Source organism: Plodia interpunctella, chromosome 1 (genome assembly GCF_027563975.2).
Source record: "Plodia interpunctella isolate USDA-ARS_2022_Savannah chromosome 1, ilPloInte3.2, whole genome shotgun sequence".
NCBI lineage: Eukaryota > Metazoa > Arthropoda > Insecta > Lepidoptera > Pyralidae > Plodia > Plodia interpunctella.
The window spans coordinates 1684554-1700745 of record NC_071294.1 but is presented as its reverse complement, the minus strand read 5'-3'; the positions used below and the strand labels follow the sequence as shown (position 1 = coordinate 1700745).

Below are 16192 nucleotides of genomic sequence, written 5' to 3'. Positions count from 1 at the left end.
AGGTATTTTTCAATTTTAATAATTTATATAGGTCGCATAACCTTTCGGTTAGCGACTCTTTCAAAAACACTTGTGTAAAATTTCATCAAAATCCGTTTCTTCAAATGCCACCAAGAAGTATATGAAGTCCAACGAAAACGAAACCATAGCGCGTTTTAAAATGTAACAGCGCCATCTGTCGTTAAGTAAAGAAACTACTCTATGACAACTGCATGAATCATCGTTTTATTGCAATAATTAACAACTTGTGGTTTTAATATTTTTTGCATTGTTTTTATGTCAGATCTAAATATCAGCTAGCAAATAAAAAATATATAACGATCGAGAGAGGGTGTGTCTCCATTAATTATTTGTTATATTCCAATCTATTGGACAGAAGTTGAAATTAAGAAGTTGGTATTGAGAAAACACGAATTAGTCAGGTAGCACAAATTAATGTAGTAAGTAAACTAAGTAAGTGAATATAAATGCATGGTTAGAAAAGAAAAAAAATTAAAAGTAAGATTTCAGACCCAAAAACAAAGAAATTTGAAAAGCAATTGCAACTTACTAGGCATGATATATTTCGATGCATGTATTATTTAGGTCCCAAAAATATACAATTTCAAATATAATATTACTGCGCAACATACCAATGAGGTACAGGGAAACAAATTTAACTTTAATTTACATAGATAACTATCTAAAATTCTTCCTATAAACAGATGCAAAGTCAAGGCAGTGATGTTACTTCGCAACCTGAATGTATAATGTGTTAAACAAATGGCAATCCGGTTAAAACTTGTTCAACTTACTGTATATATGTATACTAACTATTACTAACGACAAGGCCACCAAAATATATTGACCCATAAATAAGTTGATTCTAAAAAGTATTGCAGAAATCATTTGAGATGAAACAGGTCTTCTTTTATTGGTTGGTTATTCATTGTGTTTTGAATGAGTCTATTCACACCTTAATATATTTTTCGAAAATTATGCTTTATTATGATAACATTAGAGAGTATTTTGCATAGATAGAAACTACTAGAAACACCTTTGTACCTGAAATTATTGTTTTGCTATAACAAAACAACAAGCAAAGTGGACGTTTCTGTGATGACAATAGATCGGTTTTGGAATGAATAGGCAATTTGCCGGGTAAATCACGTCTTTCTGGCGTGTTCTAAGGTAATACGAAGGTCAGTAAATAACTGGTTAAGAGCGGTTCGTGCAAAGAGTGCGTGATTTCGAGATTTTAAAAATCAATTTATATTGTTAGAGCATCGATATTTTATCCTGTGTTCGATGGTGAACGTGATAAGGCTATCGGAAAATTTATTGAAAAATTTTTCGTCAATGTAGGTACGCATAATACAGGTGGGTTAAGAGGTTGAGAACAATAAAAATTAAGAGAACAGTAGTTATGGTTCCAATAATAATAATAAGTTGAAAAATAATAAAAACATATGTGGCCCATGAGGGGATCGAACCCGCGACCTTCGCGTTATTAGCACGACGCTCTAACCAACTGAGCTAATGGGCCGATATACGTCATGGTGAAAGTAAATAAGACTTCGTTTCATCACTTACGTAAGCAAAGTGGGTGTGGTATTCTGCCACATCGGTATTACGAGATCTATATAGCAAACCCGATTTTTCTGAAAAAAAAGATAATTATAATATCGCACTCCCAGAACAACACTGTATTATGTCGAAAAATTCCAAAATTGACTTTATTACATATTCGAATAGGCAAAATTTTTACGCGTATACCACGAAGACAGACTTATTTCTATTTACAAAAATACCCAACAGATGGCGCGCTAACTCTCTGTTGGTGACGACACTTCGCCGGAGTCATCCCGCGTACATTGAACTATTTCTAGTTGCAACTAGTTAGTCGAAGAGAACGGAGTGTACAACGTTTGCGCAACAGCAAATTATTTAGTATTAATACAGTGTTGGTGAATGGGGTAAGAAAATTATTTCGGATTATTTCGTTTTGATGCGATATTTGTGATTAAGCTTGTACAACAATTTTGGATTATATCAAAATAGTACTTTATTGTTGACGAAGGTAAGTTAATTTTATCTGAATTATTTCAAAAAAGTTCAGTGTTATTCTTAAAAAGTGAAAATTAGAGAAATGATACACTATTGATGGTAGATATTAATTGCGTCCTATTTACACAAAAAATCATAAATATTAATATTTGAGTTATTGAAATTTTTATTTACATTACAAATATTTAGAATATTAGTTAAGATTTGTATTATTTTTTGTTTAAAATAATAAAATTAATTTATTTTTGAGATAATGCACTGTTGTTGGATTTTTAATTAATTATTGTTTTTGTAACAGATGAGAGAGGTCGGGGGCTTATGTTGTTGGAAAAGGCCATGGAAACTAGTGGAGTAGAATCAGCCACGGAAGTTTCAGAAAGGGAGGTGTCCGTATCTATTTCATCAACCTATGAAGCTTTGAAGAGTGAGGTACTTGTATCTGTTTCATCGGTTTATGAAGCGTCAGGATGGGAGGTACCCGTATCTGCTCCTTCCGCTTATGAAGCACCAGAAAGTGAGGTACTCATATCTACTCCATTAGTCTATGCTGCATCGAGAACGGAGTTACCCGAATCTGTTCCATTAGCTTATAAAACATCAGGTGAGGAGGTATTCGTACCTGCGTCATCGGATCATGGCGATGATGATTTTATTGATGACTCAGACGCTGATCCTACTTTTATTATATCAAAAAAACATATATCTCGTCGTCCTGTAATCCCTAGAAGAGTATCTACATCCTCGAGCTCGTCGTCAGGCTCCAGCTCATCTTCATCTAGCTCCAGCTCCAGCAGTTCAAGTAGCTCATCTGATGACGAATCCAATAGACCGGGTCCTTTAACAGCAAATACTCAAGGGAATCAAAATTTTTCTCCAACTTTCGAGCCCTCCATATCTTCTACAACTGACACTGTTTTGGTGGTGAGCGAACCCAAATTATGTAAAAAGAGAAAACGAAACCCTTCTAGCTGGAAGTCAAATATTGCCAAAACATTACGAAATACAGGAAAAGCATATATTTCTTTAACAAATTCTAGAAATAGATTGCTGAGCGTCAAATACGTCCACCTTGTGGCGATAAATGTAAGTTGAATTGTAAGACCCAATTAGACGAATGTGCAAGAAAAGAGATTTTCAACCAGTTTTGGCAGCTCGGCGATTTAGAGAGGCAAAGAGAATATATTGTCAGGCATACACAAGAAATCAAACCTAAGTATAGGCACATTACTTCTCAAAAATTAAGAGCTTTGAATTCGGCTTACTATTTCGAAAAAAATAATGTAAGAATTAGGGTGTGTAAGGAGTTTTTTAAGGCTACGCTGGATATTAGTGATAGATATATTAAGACGGCCATTACAAAGAAAACATCTGATGGTTTTATAGAATCTGATAAACGTGAAAAGCATGGCAATCAGCGTAAAATAGACTGAAATAAAAAATAGTGTGATTAATTTCATAAATTCTATTCCTAGAATAGAGTCTCATTATCTCAGAAAACAAACTACCAGAGAATATATCTCAAGTGATAAATGTTTAGCAGACTTGTATCGAGATTACAAAAGCCTTCGACAGTCGAATAATTTAACGCGGTACAGAGACCAAAGCTTTGTTGGTTAAAGCCTATACAACAAAACTACCTCTGTCCATAAACAAAAAAAAAGATATTATGGATTTGATTGAAAAAAATATAATACCTACTAATTATGTTGATTCCTATTATAAGACTGCCTTAGGCTTAGAATAGTATAGCACCAGCTGAGTTCCTATTATTTTTAGTTGGAAACGAAATTTCCCATATTTTTGTTATTGTTATTTTTATTAACTACTTTTCGATTATTTTTTTATCCTTAGTAAAGATATTTTAAAAGCTGTGATTTTTAACGATTGAACTATTATTCGTAGAGATTGAAAGACTGGTTAAATCCTATTGTTATTCTATTGTTATTACCTATGTTAAATAAATCGGTACATGCTAAGTTTAAGCAGAGGTATGCTTCCTTTTTAATATTTTTTTATCAAAATATCAGTACCTAGTCTTAAAGACTTCGAAAAAGTTTAAGCAGAGTTGCCAATTTGTGTTACCAATTTAAAAAAATATAATTGTTATTATTAGGTATTACTTAATAAAAATACATAATTGTTATTTGATTACACTGATTTTTGTATATTTTGCTGTTTTATTTGACTTTAAATGGGGCTATCTCAAAAAAATAAATAAATATGTCATTATTGTAAATTCTGTTGCAGAGAAATATCAAAAGTATTATAGTGCACTATTTCAGCTTTAATCAATAAAAAGCGCGTAAGTCGAAATAATTTAAAAAGAAATAGTTAAATTGTTCTACAACAGTGAATTAAGTCGAAAATGAGTATTATTTGCTTTCTTTACTGTTTTTAGCTGATTGAACATAAACTATGCTAATTAGTATTGCAGTCTCTCCATTAAACATTTAAAACCCTGTCAATTACCTCAATACAACATGAGATAACAGTTTTTCGTTGATTCTGAAAAATGAGATATTTTGACTTAGTGCACTGTTGTTCTGGGAGTGCGATATACTAGATAAAGTTTTGTGATTATTTAGGAGACTTTCGTAGTCCTCGCTTTGTTTTCTTTAATTTTCCTATACATTTTAGGGTAATATACTTATATACTAGATTTGCTTTTACACAAACCAATTTAAGAGGTATTGTTATAAACGCTACACGTGCGCGTCAACTGCAGTCTGCTGCAACAAGCAGTCACGTGACAGTTATGACGTCATACAACCCTTGTAGATAAATTTGTGGTTATTGTTGTGTAGACATCGGTATTTTATTATACTCCTTACCCTTCGATTCATAAAAATGTTAATACACACTTTAAGCTAAAGTATATTTTGTGACAATAATTTGAGGCTGACAGAGCGAGACAAATGACCACGACCCTCAGTCATTAGGAATACGAAATAAATAAAACGTCAAAGGTTTCTTTTTGAACATTATAATATATGTGAAAAACATATTTTTTTTCTAGATGTTAACTTGGGTAGTACTTTCGGAAATGTGGTGACATTTGGGGATGACGCCCCACGGGATGGACGTGACCTGAAAGTGAAATTGCACATCGTATTGTAGGTCTAACGAGGAATTGTGTTTCGGTGGGCGTACTGACATCCCACACCCGATAACTAATCAACCCACTTCCCATTAATAAAGTGAAAGTTTGTGACTATGTTTGTTACTTCTTCACGCTCAAACGCTTGGGCTAATTTATATGAAACTTGGTATTGAGGTAGCTGATATCTTCGATTAGGCTAACTTTTTATTAAAAGTACTTACGCAAGTAATTCCCTTAGGATTTAGTCAAAATGGCTTATAGTCAAGTTCGCTTTATGAAGTAGATGGCGCTACTGTGCACAATAACGTATTTTTTAAATAATTTATTACCGCGGGGAATGCTACTAGTAAGGAAATTGGAGATTGGCCTTGAATACATTTTTCTTACATATATGTTTTATATATCACAGATGTGTTAGTTTCGTGGTTATTAGATGTATTAGCTTTAAATCTATCACCACTTCTTAAAAATAGTATATTAGTACAGTAAAATACGCATGTCAACATCCGAAAGAATTTAGCGGGGAAAACCAGTTCGAACTGGATTGGATATTCGGTATGTCTGGCTGTCTGCCAGACCGTGTCTCGCACACTCGTGTGAACTTTGACTGTTCTGGCACTTGTAATAGAATGCTGGCATGGTTTTTAACTAGATATCTGCTGCTAGATGGGTCAATGATGTAAAGGAAATTACTGGTACTGATGAGAATGGCTTAAGACAGATATGGTTGGCGTAGACGGAAGGAGGCCTATGCCCAGCAGTGGGCCACGGAGTGCTACATATGATGATGATGTTTTCTAACAAAAGAATTGGTAATTTAAATTTAAACATACTCAATTACTTAATTTTTATTTAAAGAAATAAAAGTAGTTTAATCGCATCATACTAAAATTTAACTCGATGGTGCAAATTCGCGATGCAGATCAGTTTAGGTCGTAAAATTGATCGCATTAAGAGATGATGGTAAGCCCAGGGGGCCTACCATTTTAAATACACAAATAAATAAATAAATATATTAGGACAAATCACACAGATTGAGCTAGCCCCAAAGTAAGTTCGAGACTTGTGTTATGGGATACTAACTCAACGATACTATATATAGATAAACATCCAAGACCCGGATCAATCAAAAAAAGATCATTTTCCGTCATGACCCGACCGGGGATCGAACATCCTGGGTTCGATCCCTCGGTTCAGTGGCAAGAACTTTACCACTGCGCCACAAAGGATTTTCGAAAAGATAAATGTTCAGTTCCCGTCGCATAAATCTTTTCAATTAGTTACATTTAGTTCCTAATGCCCGCGCGGACAAAGTCGCTGGCATTAGTTAGTTAAAAAGAAATTAACCAAGAGAGTATATTCCACGCTCCCAACAAAATGGAGGTCACGGCTGACGTCACGGGCGCGCGGAGGTCGGGGGTAAGGTCGCCGTGGAGGTCAATGCGACATTCCGTTTTACGCCGATTGAACACTATCGGCAAATAGTTCGCCGAACTTGGTGGTTTGGATGTACATTGCTGGTTTTTCTTTGCGGTATTAAAAAGCTCGCATGCAAACTACGCAATGTATTTTGATTCGAGTCGGCATGTCCAGAATTTGTAGATGATGTGTAGCCAACACTACGGCCTGTAGTCTTTACTAAGTTCCTAAATATGTTCTGTGAGAGAGTGGGTGTATTAGTATGAATTAATTTGCTTTCTTGAGCTTTTTTTACACATTTTTCCAAAGTTGTAGTCGTATTAATGTAATTTTTGGTCGATCGTTAATGTATATCTATACCATTATTATAAAACATACAAACTCACAAACGCTTACTTAATAATAAATAGGGCTCTTGCACCCTAACCTACCACCTGAACCTAATTCCTTCCTATATACGAGTACAACCCGGGAGTATTGACTCCCGTGCACATTGCTAAACGTGCGTACCTCTCCCACGCGTGGACACACACAAACGGTTTATATAAAGTTGACTGTCCGTTAAGTTAAAGTTGACATATATGGTAGCCTTAATACAGGCATATTACCATAATACCTAATTCCTATCAATCTATATGTTACTGTAAAAGCACGAACTACGAATCCTTAGATATTCCAGTAAAGCCTAAGATTTACCAACTCTTAATGGTAAAAGTCCGAACAATTTTGCGATTCTAACTTTTACCACCATTCACTTGGTAAATCTTGAGATTTACATCAAAGGCACGGTAAATGTTAAGAAAATAATTTTAGTTTTGTTATTTTTTACTATTTAAGAAGTATTTTAAAGGAAGGTATAACCTTACCTTTAAAATATAAAAACATTTATAAATACAAATACTTACCAAATGTAAATAATTGAAAATAGGTAAGGATTTGGCTAATTACTTAGTTAATTAATTACTCTCATAATTATGATACCTACATAAAATATGTAAGGGTTTGACTGAAAACTAAATGATTAATAAGAATTACTCATTGTTTTATTCCCAAAACCAACAATTACCAGCTGTCAGTAGCAAAACCTAGCATATACTAAATTCTAATGGCAAAAGCCCGAAAAAATCGTCAATTATTTATAAATCCTTACATTTGTAATTCTTCCATGCCGGTAAATTCTAAGATTTTCTGAAAAAACCTAAGATTTACTTTTACAGTAACATATATATGAAATATTTCGCATATGTGTGAGGGAGGAGTTTTGTTACTAAAGCACACAATAGGGTAGGTAGGTGACAAGGTCAGAAAAATTAAAAAAAAAAATGTATGCTCTAGATAAAATATATGTATTGCCCATCGTGATAGTTCAGAGACTGTAACAATGTTGATGGATTATTATAACATTTAATGTTGATAACATTTAAAGTTGATTGGAAAGTCCATTTAATATTAAACTCAATCATCATAAAAAACTAAAATTTCGAAAGAACTTGTTTTCATTAGCATAAACGAATCGCACGCAACATTTAACGTAAGTAGCTGTCGAACAAACAGCTTTTGTATTCTGTAAATAGGTAGAATAGAATATAACCTAGAATAAATCGGGTACTTTTTACACTTCATAGAGTTACTACCGTAAGTATACCTACTTTTTACGTCTTAAATTATTCTGTTTCATCCGGGGCCCTTCTAAATCTATGGTTACATCTGTTTGGTTTAATGATTGACTGGTAGATATGATCCATAGGGATATTTTATAGATCATAGGTGTAAGATTATAATCTTTTTCATTTTTTAACCTTGGAAAGTAAATTGATCCGAAAAGCGGCTTGGAGCTGCAGAATCTCTGCCGGGATAACCTCAAAGCGTTGTGAATTTCGAAAATGAAATACGAAAAGGACTTTTATTTGGCGGGAAAGCATCGAACAATTTGGCATAATGAAAAATATCCATTTATAAAAAGAACACGTTAGGATACTGTTAGTATCTTATAAACAGCCAGTGACATTTAAAATCTAAGAAGGTCTGTGACGCTGTTTTAGACAAATAAAATAAAAAAAGTAAGGTATTAAAATTTTGAATTTGGCATTTTCAATAGAATCTCGATTTGGTTTTTTCAATTCATGTTTTGGAAAAACTATTACCTAGTATTTTACTTTTCTCAAATTCTATAAAAATTTATTTTTTTATTTATTTAGAGCCATCCGTCGTCCCACTCCTGTAAAATTTTAGAAATAACATACTGAATAAGAAATAGCCCTTTTATTACAGCGGTTAAATTTCTACGAAGTAAGACTTCATTCACACGTAGAATGTAAACACGACCGGCCTCGGCATTGCAGGGCGGGATCGATACAGCCTGCGAATGTCAAGTTGAGGGGCGGGCGGGGGTTTGTGCGGAGGGGGGGCGGGGGGCAGGGCGGTTGACGTCATCCGCCCACGACCTTTAGAGCCATTCAATGTTGCAGCGAAAGCGGGTATTTGTGAGGGTATTTTGTATTTTTCACGATATGGTAGATGTTTTTTATTAATAGAGTTTCAAAAATAATAAATAAATTAGGACAAATCACACAGATTGAGCTAGCCCCAAGGTAACGTTATATATATATATATATATATATATATATAGATAAACATCCAAGACCCGGGCTAATCAGAAAAAGATCATTTTCCATCATGACTCGACCGGGGATCGAACCCGGGACCACTCGGTTCAGAGGCAAGGACTTCACCACTGCGCCACCGAGGTCGTCAACTGTACACTTGTAGCCTTAGGTTGTAGCTAACAATCAATTAAATTTTTGGTTGGTTAATATGTACTTGTTCGTGGTTTAACATATAATATTTTTTCGTACGAAACATTACATAAACATTTTACCATCATTAGAAGTAACGGTAGAGTATATGCGTGGTATGGTTCCCGACCCACCTTAGATGTCGTACGATGCGACTAAGGGATAAGACACTGTCGACTATGCGGCCATTAATGACAAAACACTTTGCAAAATCTATCTCATCATCCCACTCACTCATTGTTTCAACACTACATGAAAGAGTGAGATGGCACTTACTCGGATAAGAATCTTCAGCCTAAGCTGCATCTGAGCCCAGGACCCGCTTTATTTCTATATTTTTTCTGTTTTACGTTCACTTCCCAGTGATTAAATCGGTTTCAATCTTACCTATTTTTTTATTATTAGACAAATGGTAATGACAATTTGTCATATAATAAAAGATAGCAATTATCCTTGAATTTATTTGGGGAAAAAGATATTTATATTGCAATTAATTACGATGTAACCTCAATCATGTATAATCATGACGTAAAAGCGATAGATTCTGTAATTATTTTTTTGACATAACTACTTAATTAATGTCATTACAAATATCGCCACGAAATAAGATTTATGTATTTATTTATGTATTTAGATTTTACTTTTCCTAAGTATATTTATTTATTTTCTTACAATTCATAGTCTTCTATGTTCATGTTGTGCGTTATTACTGCTGACGAGCCTGCTACTGTATACACGTCCTCTCAACCTATCGCCGGTTGACTGTAAGAGATCCCTACATGGGATAAGTCCGCCGTTGTACAATGTATCTTCCTTGTATTAATTTTGATTAATGTGCTTATTTTCGTGCAATAAAGTTATTACAAACAAACATACAAACAAGATTTTGTTAATTTTTATACTACTGAGCAAAAACAAAGACATTGTGTCGCGTCTGTCTGTTGTCTGCACTTAAAAACTACTACACGGATTTTCACATGGTTTTCACCAATAAATATAAATTATTATGCTTTTATAAGAGCGAATCCGGGACGGGCTGCAAGTAGATAATATCTATTTGCCACGCAAATTACAATTTCAAGTGTTACAAATTAGAAATAATTACAAAGTCCAATACAACTAATATTTGTTTCATTCATGTTCTTACGCAGTTTGTGTATTTTCCATTAGAATTGAGAATTTCTCAGAATTTCGCAGTTTCCCGTTGGAGGATCTTGTTGGGAGTAAAACACAAGCGACAGCGGAATGGTAACGTAACTTAAAATGTAGATACGTATTTATTTTACAAGCCTTGTCATAAGCACCAAACACATCATTTTATAAGCCTTTTTTATAAGCACTGTCTACGCGCATGCGCTGTGACGTCGAGCTCGCGCCTGCGCGATGTTTCTTTTCTTTAAAAAACAAATGCTGTCATGGACGATTCTTGGCTGTTGGTATTTTAAATGTATTATAATAAATGTAGTGATTTACTAGCCCTAAATAAATAATCTTTGTCAAATACCGAGTATAATTCTTTATAAATATATACTCAGACAAGATCCTACAAGTACAAATATCAGAGGGTGAAGTACAAGTTTGCCTTTAATTTCTCAATATCGTATTCAAAGTGAGACACTGTGAACCATTCACATTGAGGTATGATTGTCGTTGTTGCGAGTCTACTTGATATTGAGATGTAAAAAAGTCGCATTAAATACACTGTTATCGAAGCCACCGAACTATATATCAAATTTCAATGAAATCATTAGTCGATTTCGAAAAAGCGACTATAAGTATTAACACACAAAGTTGCTCTTTTAATAGTAATTAACTTAATCGATAGAGACAATAAACAGTTTGGTAATGTTGACCGATTAAGTACAAGACAATGGGAATGCAATATTCTAATATTAATGGGATCAGGAAAACAGACCGATCGTTCTGGTAGGGTAGGATATCAGACAAATTCTTGTAACTTGCACCAAAACTTGAGTCGGGCGGCATATTGACCGGGGTGTATATGAATGGCGTGCTGACGTCATCAGATCGGGAGAGGGGGAGTGGTGGAGGGGTTGGCTGCGGGGGTAGGCTACAGCGCAAGACCACAGCCTTGAACTTGCTCCATCGATTTTGCAGCTTTGCACTTGAACTGCACTGTTCCTGACATTGCAGCGATATAAATGGGATCTTTATTTATACACGCTTTTATTCGAATCGCTAAGTTAATCGAATAGTTGTTACGATTCAAATTCTAATCGATTGTCTTTGCTCAATCTATACCAATTTGGCCATCTGATAGAATTGCATCAATGTTGTTCATTAAAGGAAACCTCTGAATATAATTTAAAAAAATTAGGTTACGAAATGTCATTGAAGGTTTGATTCGTTCGTCATAATTAAAATATAAAATACTACAGGGCTTCGCTCCTGTGGGAATTTCAGGATAAGAACTAAGTACCCTATATGTTATTCCAGGTTATGTTCCAATATAGATTTCCAAATTCTCCATAGTTCAAACTACATGTATGCTAAATATCAAAAGAAAATTTGTTGAGTAGATAGATCGTGAAGAAGTAACTAACAAACAAATAAATAAATAAATGTACTAACTTTCGCATTTATAATATTAGTTAGGATTACGATTTACCGTAGTTTGCTGTATTTATGTTTTCAGCTTGTACGACGCTGCAGTTGCAGACTTACTGTACTATTTTTAATGTCAAAGGTTAATTGCAAATCTGTCCGAGGTATAGCCGCAAGTTAGGTTACACCACATTGACCTCTATGCCGCGGAAATAGGGCCTTTGCAATTAATTTGGGCATGTTGATGTGCTGACTGTAGAAAATTATACAAAAATTTGCTTCTGTAAGTATATGAAAAAAGGTGTTATTTGTAAGTAAATTGTAAGACATTTTGGAAATTTCATCCCTATGGAATAAGCGAATACCTAAATTCGCGCAGGGCAAGCCGACGGCAAAAGCTAGTGTGTAAATAAATTACCTGATCAACCCAATTTCCAACAAATCATTACAAAAACCCAATTAGCTGATAAGTATCTAAATATACATTAAACTTTTATCAAATTTGGAATATAAATGAATAAAAAAAGTCTTTATCCGGAGATAGTACGTCTTTGTCCGTCATAAAATGTTGTTTTGATGACTGTACCCTTAAAAAATGTTACGCAAATTTGCCGATAGTGTCACGCACCGTTCGCGTGAATATAGCAATGGAAAAATTATACATGCTTACCTTTTTTTATGGAACAGGGTTGCCATCAAGCTGGTCATCTACTTAGGAACAACTGTAATTCCAGGGGAAATTGATTGCACTGTTTATATTTAAAATGTCTATTGTTTTGTAAAGTTGACAGTGGTTACAGACACATAGTCTCATTCCTTGCACGGGTGAAATTTCAAATTTGAAATTTTTGACCTGTGGTGCAAATTCAAATCATTTAAATTAAAATCATTTATTCAGAAATTAGACCTTCACAGGCACTTTTTCTCGTCAATTTTTATATTAAATAGTTATTTTTCATATGTCAAATAGGCGTCAATTGTGTAATACGCTTTATCCATTAAATTTTTCTTAACATACGTTTTAAATTTTTTCATTAGTATATATATTAATAGCCTCTGCAGGGAGTTTATTGAATAATTTTACACTTTGACCACGAAAGACCGCCGAACCTTTTTAAGCCTGAATCTGTTCATACAAAGTTTGGGCTTATTTAGAGTGTTTACACTATTTACTTCGTTTAATTTTTTATATAGATGTAAAATTTATTTGACAAAAATAAGCACATCAAAGATGTATGTATATATATATAGATCGTGTAAAAATGTGATATATGGTTGCAATTGCTATATGGTAATCAATAACGGAAAAATTATCTGTGCCAATATGTGCAATTATGCAGTGTTCGCAAAGAATATCAACAGCACATTTATAAATATTTTGTGAACTTTGGACTCCACGGGGCATTACATGTTAATGTTACAACGAGATCTTTGAGCTCGATTCGTCACATGCTCTGATATTTTTGATAAAGAATTAATTTTGTGATAATGTAACAACTTTATGCTTGCAAAGATACGTTTATTTTGTTAATCATGACTAAAATCACATAAGAAGTTCGTTGCGCCGCTCCTTCTTCACCTACGTTTTGGAAGTCTTTCAGTAGACTTAGGTTTTAAGTAAAATTTTGACTTCAATACGTAATTTAATGACGTCAAAATGTTATTGTATTTTTTTATTTATTATAAATGATACATCATTTATTGACGTCAAAATCAACGTCTAATCCCATCCTAAGTTGATGAATGAATTTTGAATTCTAATTGAATTTGAATAAATATTCAAATAGAATAAACGCAAAATAATCAAAGCAAATAAACAAAATACTTTATTGATATTGGATAATATAATTAGGCTTAGCGGTGTATCATATGAGTGTATTAAGTAGAAAATATGACGAAAAATTATGACTAAAATCCGTCAAGTATCATCACGTTACAAAAATGACGTGTTCACGCGTTGACTGCCGTCATCAAATGACGCGCTCTGCTTTGCGCCAGCGCTGCGTGCCGCCATACAAAGTGTTTAATTTCGTGTTTTGACTGTTTAATATTTAACCTTGCAGTTATGGTGTAGTTATAACAAGAACTTACATATACTTACGGGGTAGACTGAGCCAAGAGTTAGCCTAAGGACATATTAAACTATACATACTTGTTGATAGATATAATTGTGATTTAATAGGTTCCTAGCCTGTGTCGCTTATGAGAACAATCTCCAGTAAACAGCCCTTTCTCTTGTTTAACTCTGATCTGCGCAGGAAGAGACTGATACTGCTGACATTTTTCGTAGTTTTTAACATAAGTTTTAGCAGCGCATATACACTGTATTTAGCACTTACGGGTCCAAAGCAATCAATTCAATCTAATGCTCCGTTTTGACGTGAAATTAGTTTAAACAAACACACTTTGATTATATTATCTTGGAATTATCTTGTTAGACATAAGCTGTCAAGTCTTTATATTTATATTAAATTTATTTAAAAAGCACCTCAGGTCCTTGCTGATTGATAAATGTTATTACAATTTTAACGATTTTTTTAATGATAGATTTAGATATAAATTTAGTTAATTTAGTTTTATTTTGTTTTGAGGGATGATAGCATGCTCTCCATTTAAATTTACATACCCGTGGATGATGAAACATGTAGGATTAAGTTTTTCTTTTAACACCACATTGTAAAAAATTAAAACTCATGTTTTTGCAAATAAATAATCGTTGTCTTTGTATTTTATTTTTTGTTGCCTTGTTCGTAATCAGTCCGTTTGTTTATTTATTTTTTATTTATTTTCGTGAGCAGGTGGTGAATCCCTCATGGGCACCTGGGAAAGGAGGCCCAGGTAGTGCCGAACTCTTACCGGCTAAAACACCACCTGTTCACGGAAACGTCATTTGTTTCCTCTATCAAAGGACAGAGTTTTTATTTGCTCTAAATAGTATCAAAATTTTGTGTTAGTTCCGTTTTCCTGTTTAGTCTTGGGTGCTGGTAAATTGTTACTTGTAATTTGTTTTTTCTTTTTACCTTCTTGGTATTCGTCGGTTGTCCGTCCTTTTGTTTTCCTTGATGGATCATTTAGACGATATTTCATTATTTTCTAGTTTGTGTCCCCTCTTTTAGTTCGTTGCATTGTTCTTTGTTCCGTCGTTTTGGCGTCAGGTCTGGACCATTATGCGCGTTGGTTTTGTGTCATTGAATGATTACCATCCAATGGCACCAAGTCTTTTCTCCAGGTATGACTTTTCGGGCGTGACGCAAGTAGCAGTTTATTATTGCGCAGTATTAATGATTGCCTCATCAATTGCTCAATATGTGCCGCTGCGACACACCCGAAATTACGTTACCGTTTAGAGATATGCAATCCTGGCTCTAGTTAGGCCCTCCCACCTTTGCCTGACCTGACACGCAGAACTGAATGCATTGTGATCGCTCACTGCATTCCTGTCCGCGTGACAGTTCAGGCACGACGGGACGGCTCCCGCCAGCCAGCCCTGGCACTCAATCCTGCGATGTTCCCCACCGCAGTGACTACATCTTTCCACGTTGGTGCTGCAGTATTTCTTGCTGTGGCCGTAGCCCAGGCACAGGCTGGTTCGAACACTGAACCAGCGGCGATTAGTCCTCGACATGGATCCGCTGCATGTCGATGCGCACTGAGACGGCCTCGGTCACCTTTCTTCACAATGACAGGTGGACGCTCACCACCACGTGCTCCAGAAGCTGGTTCCGAGCCTTTTTGCGGAATTTGAATTCTACATCTCTTTCTTTTCCCTTAGCTCATTAGTTTTCTTCTTTTAGTAGTATCTCCAAAATTTCTTCATTTTGATGCTTTCCGTTTAGTTTAAAGGAAAAATTCTTCATTGTTTGGTTGTTAAATACAGAGACAGAGTCTCTAAAATAGTTGGCCTACTGGAAGGCCAAGAATTATTTATGTTTTTTTTTTAATCTGAGCTTGGAAAACAAATAGATAATGCATCGCGGGCGCACGGCGTACGCGTCACGTACGCATAGAGAGCACACGTGGCCTTCTTGACGTTATATATTTGTATGAAGTACTAGCTTTAGCCCGCGACTCCGCCCGCGAGCATTTCCCACGGGAACAGTTCTTTTTCCGGGATGAATGGTAATTTATATAATTATTTGTACTTTTAACTACATAAATGCAACATTGCAAGAAGATTAATTGACTGGATAAAGCGTTACGAGGTAACAAAAATATTTTTGCTGTTATAATATTAAGATAAGATTTTTCTAGTGTCCATTTAAATTGC

At 34.6% G+C, this 16192-nt stretch overlaps 1 non-coding gene across 1 annotated transcript; it reads right to left on the bottom strand.

The window, feature by feature from the left end:
- Nucleotides 1–1451: 1451 nt before the first annotated feature.
- Nucleotides 1452–1525, bottom strand: TRNAI-AAU (transfer RNA isoleucine (anticodon AAU)). Its single transcript has one exon. It is a non-coding gene; the product is annotated as a tRNA-Ile (tRNA).
- Nucleotides 1526–16192: the final 14667 nt, after the last annotated feature.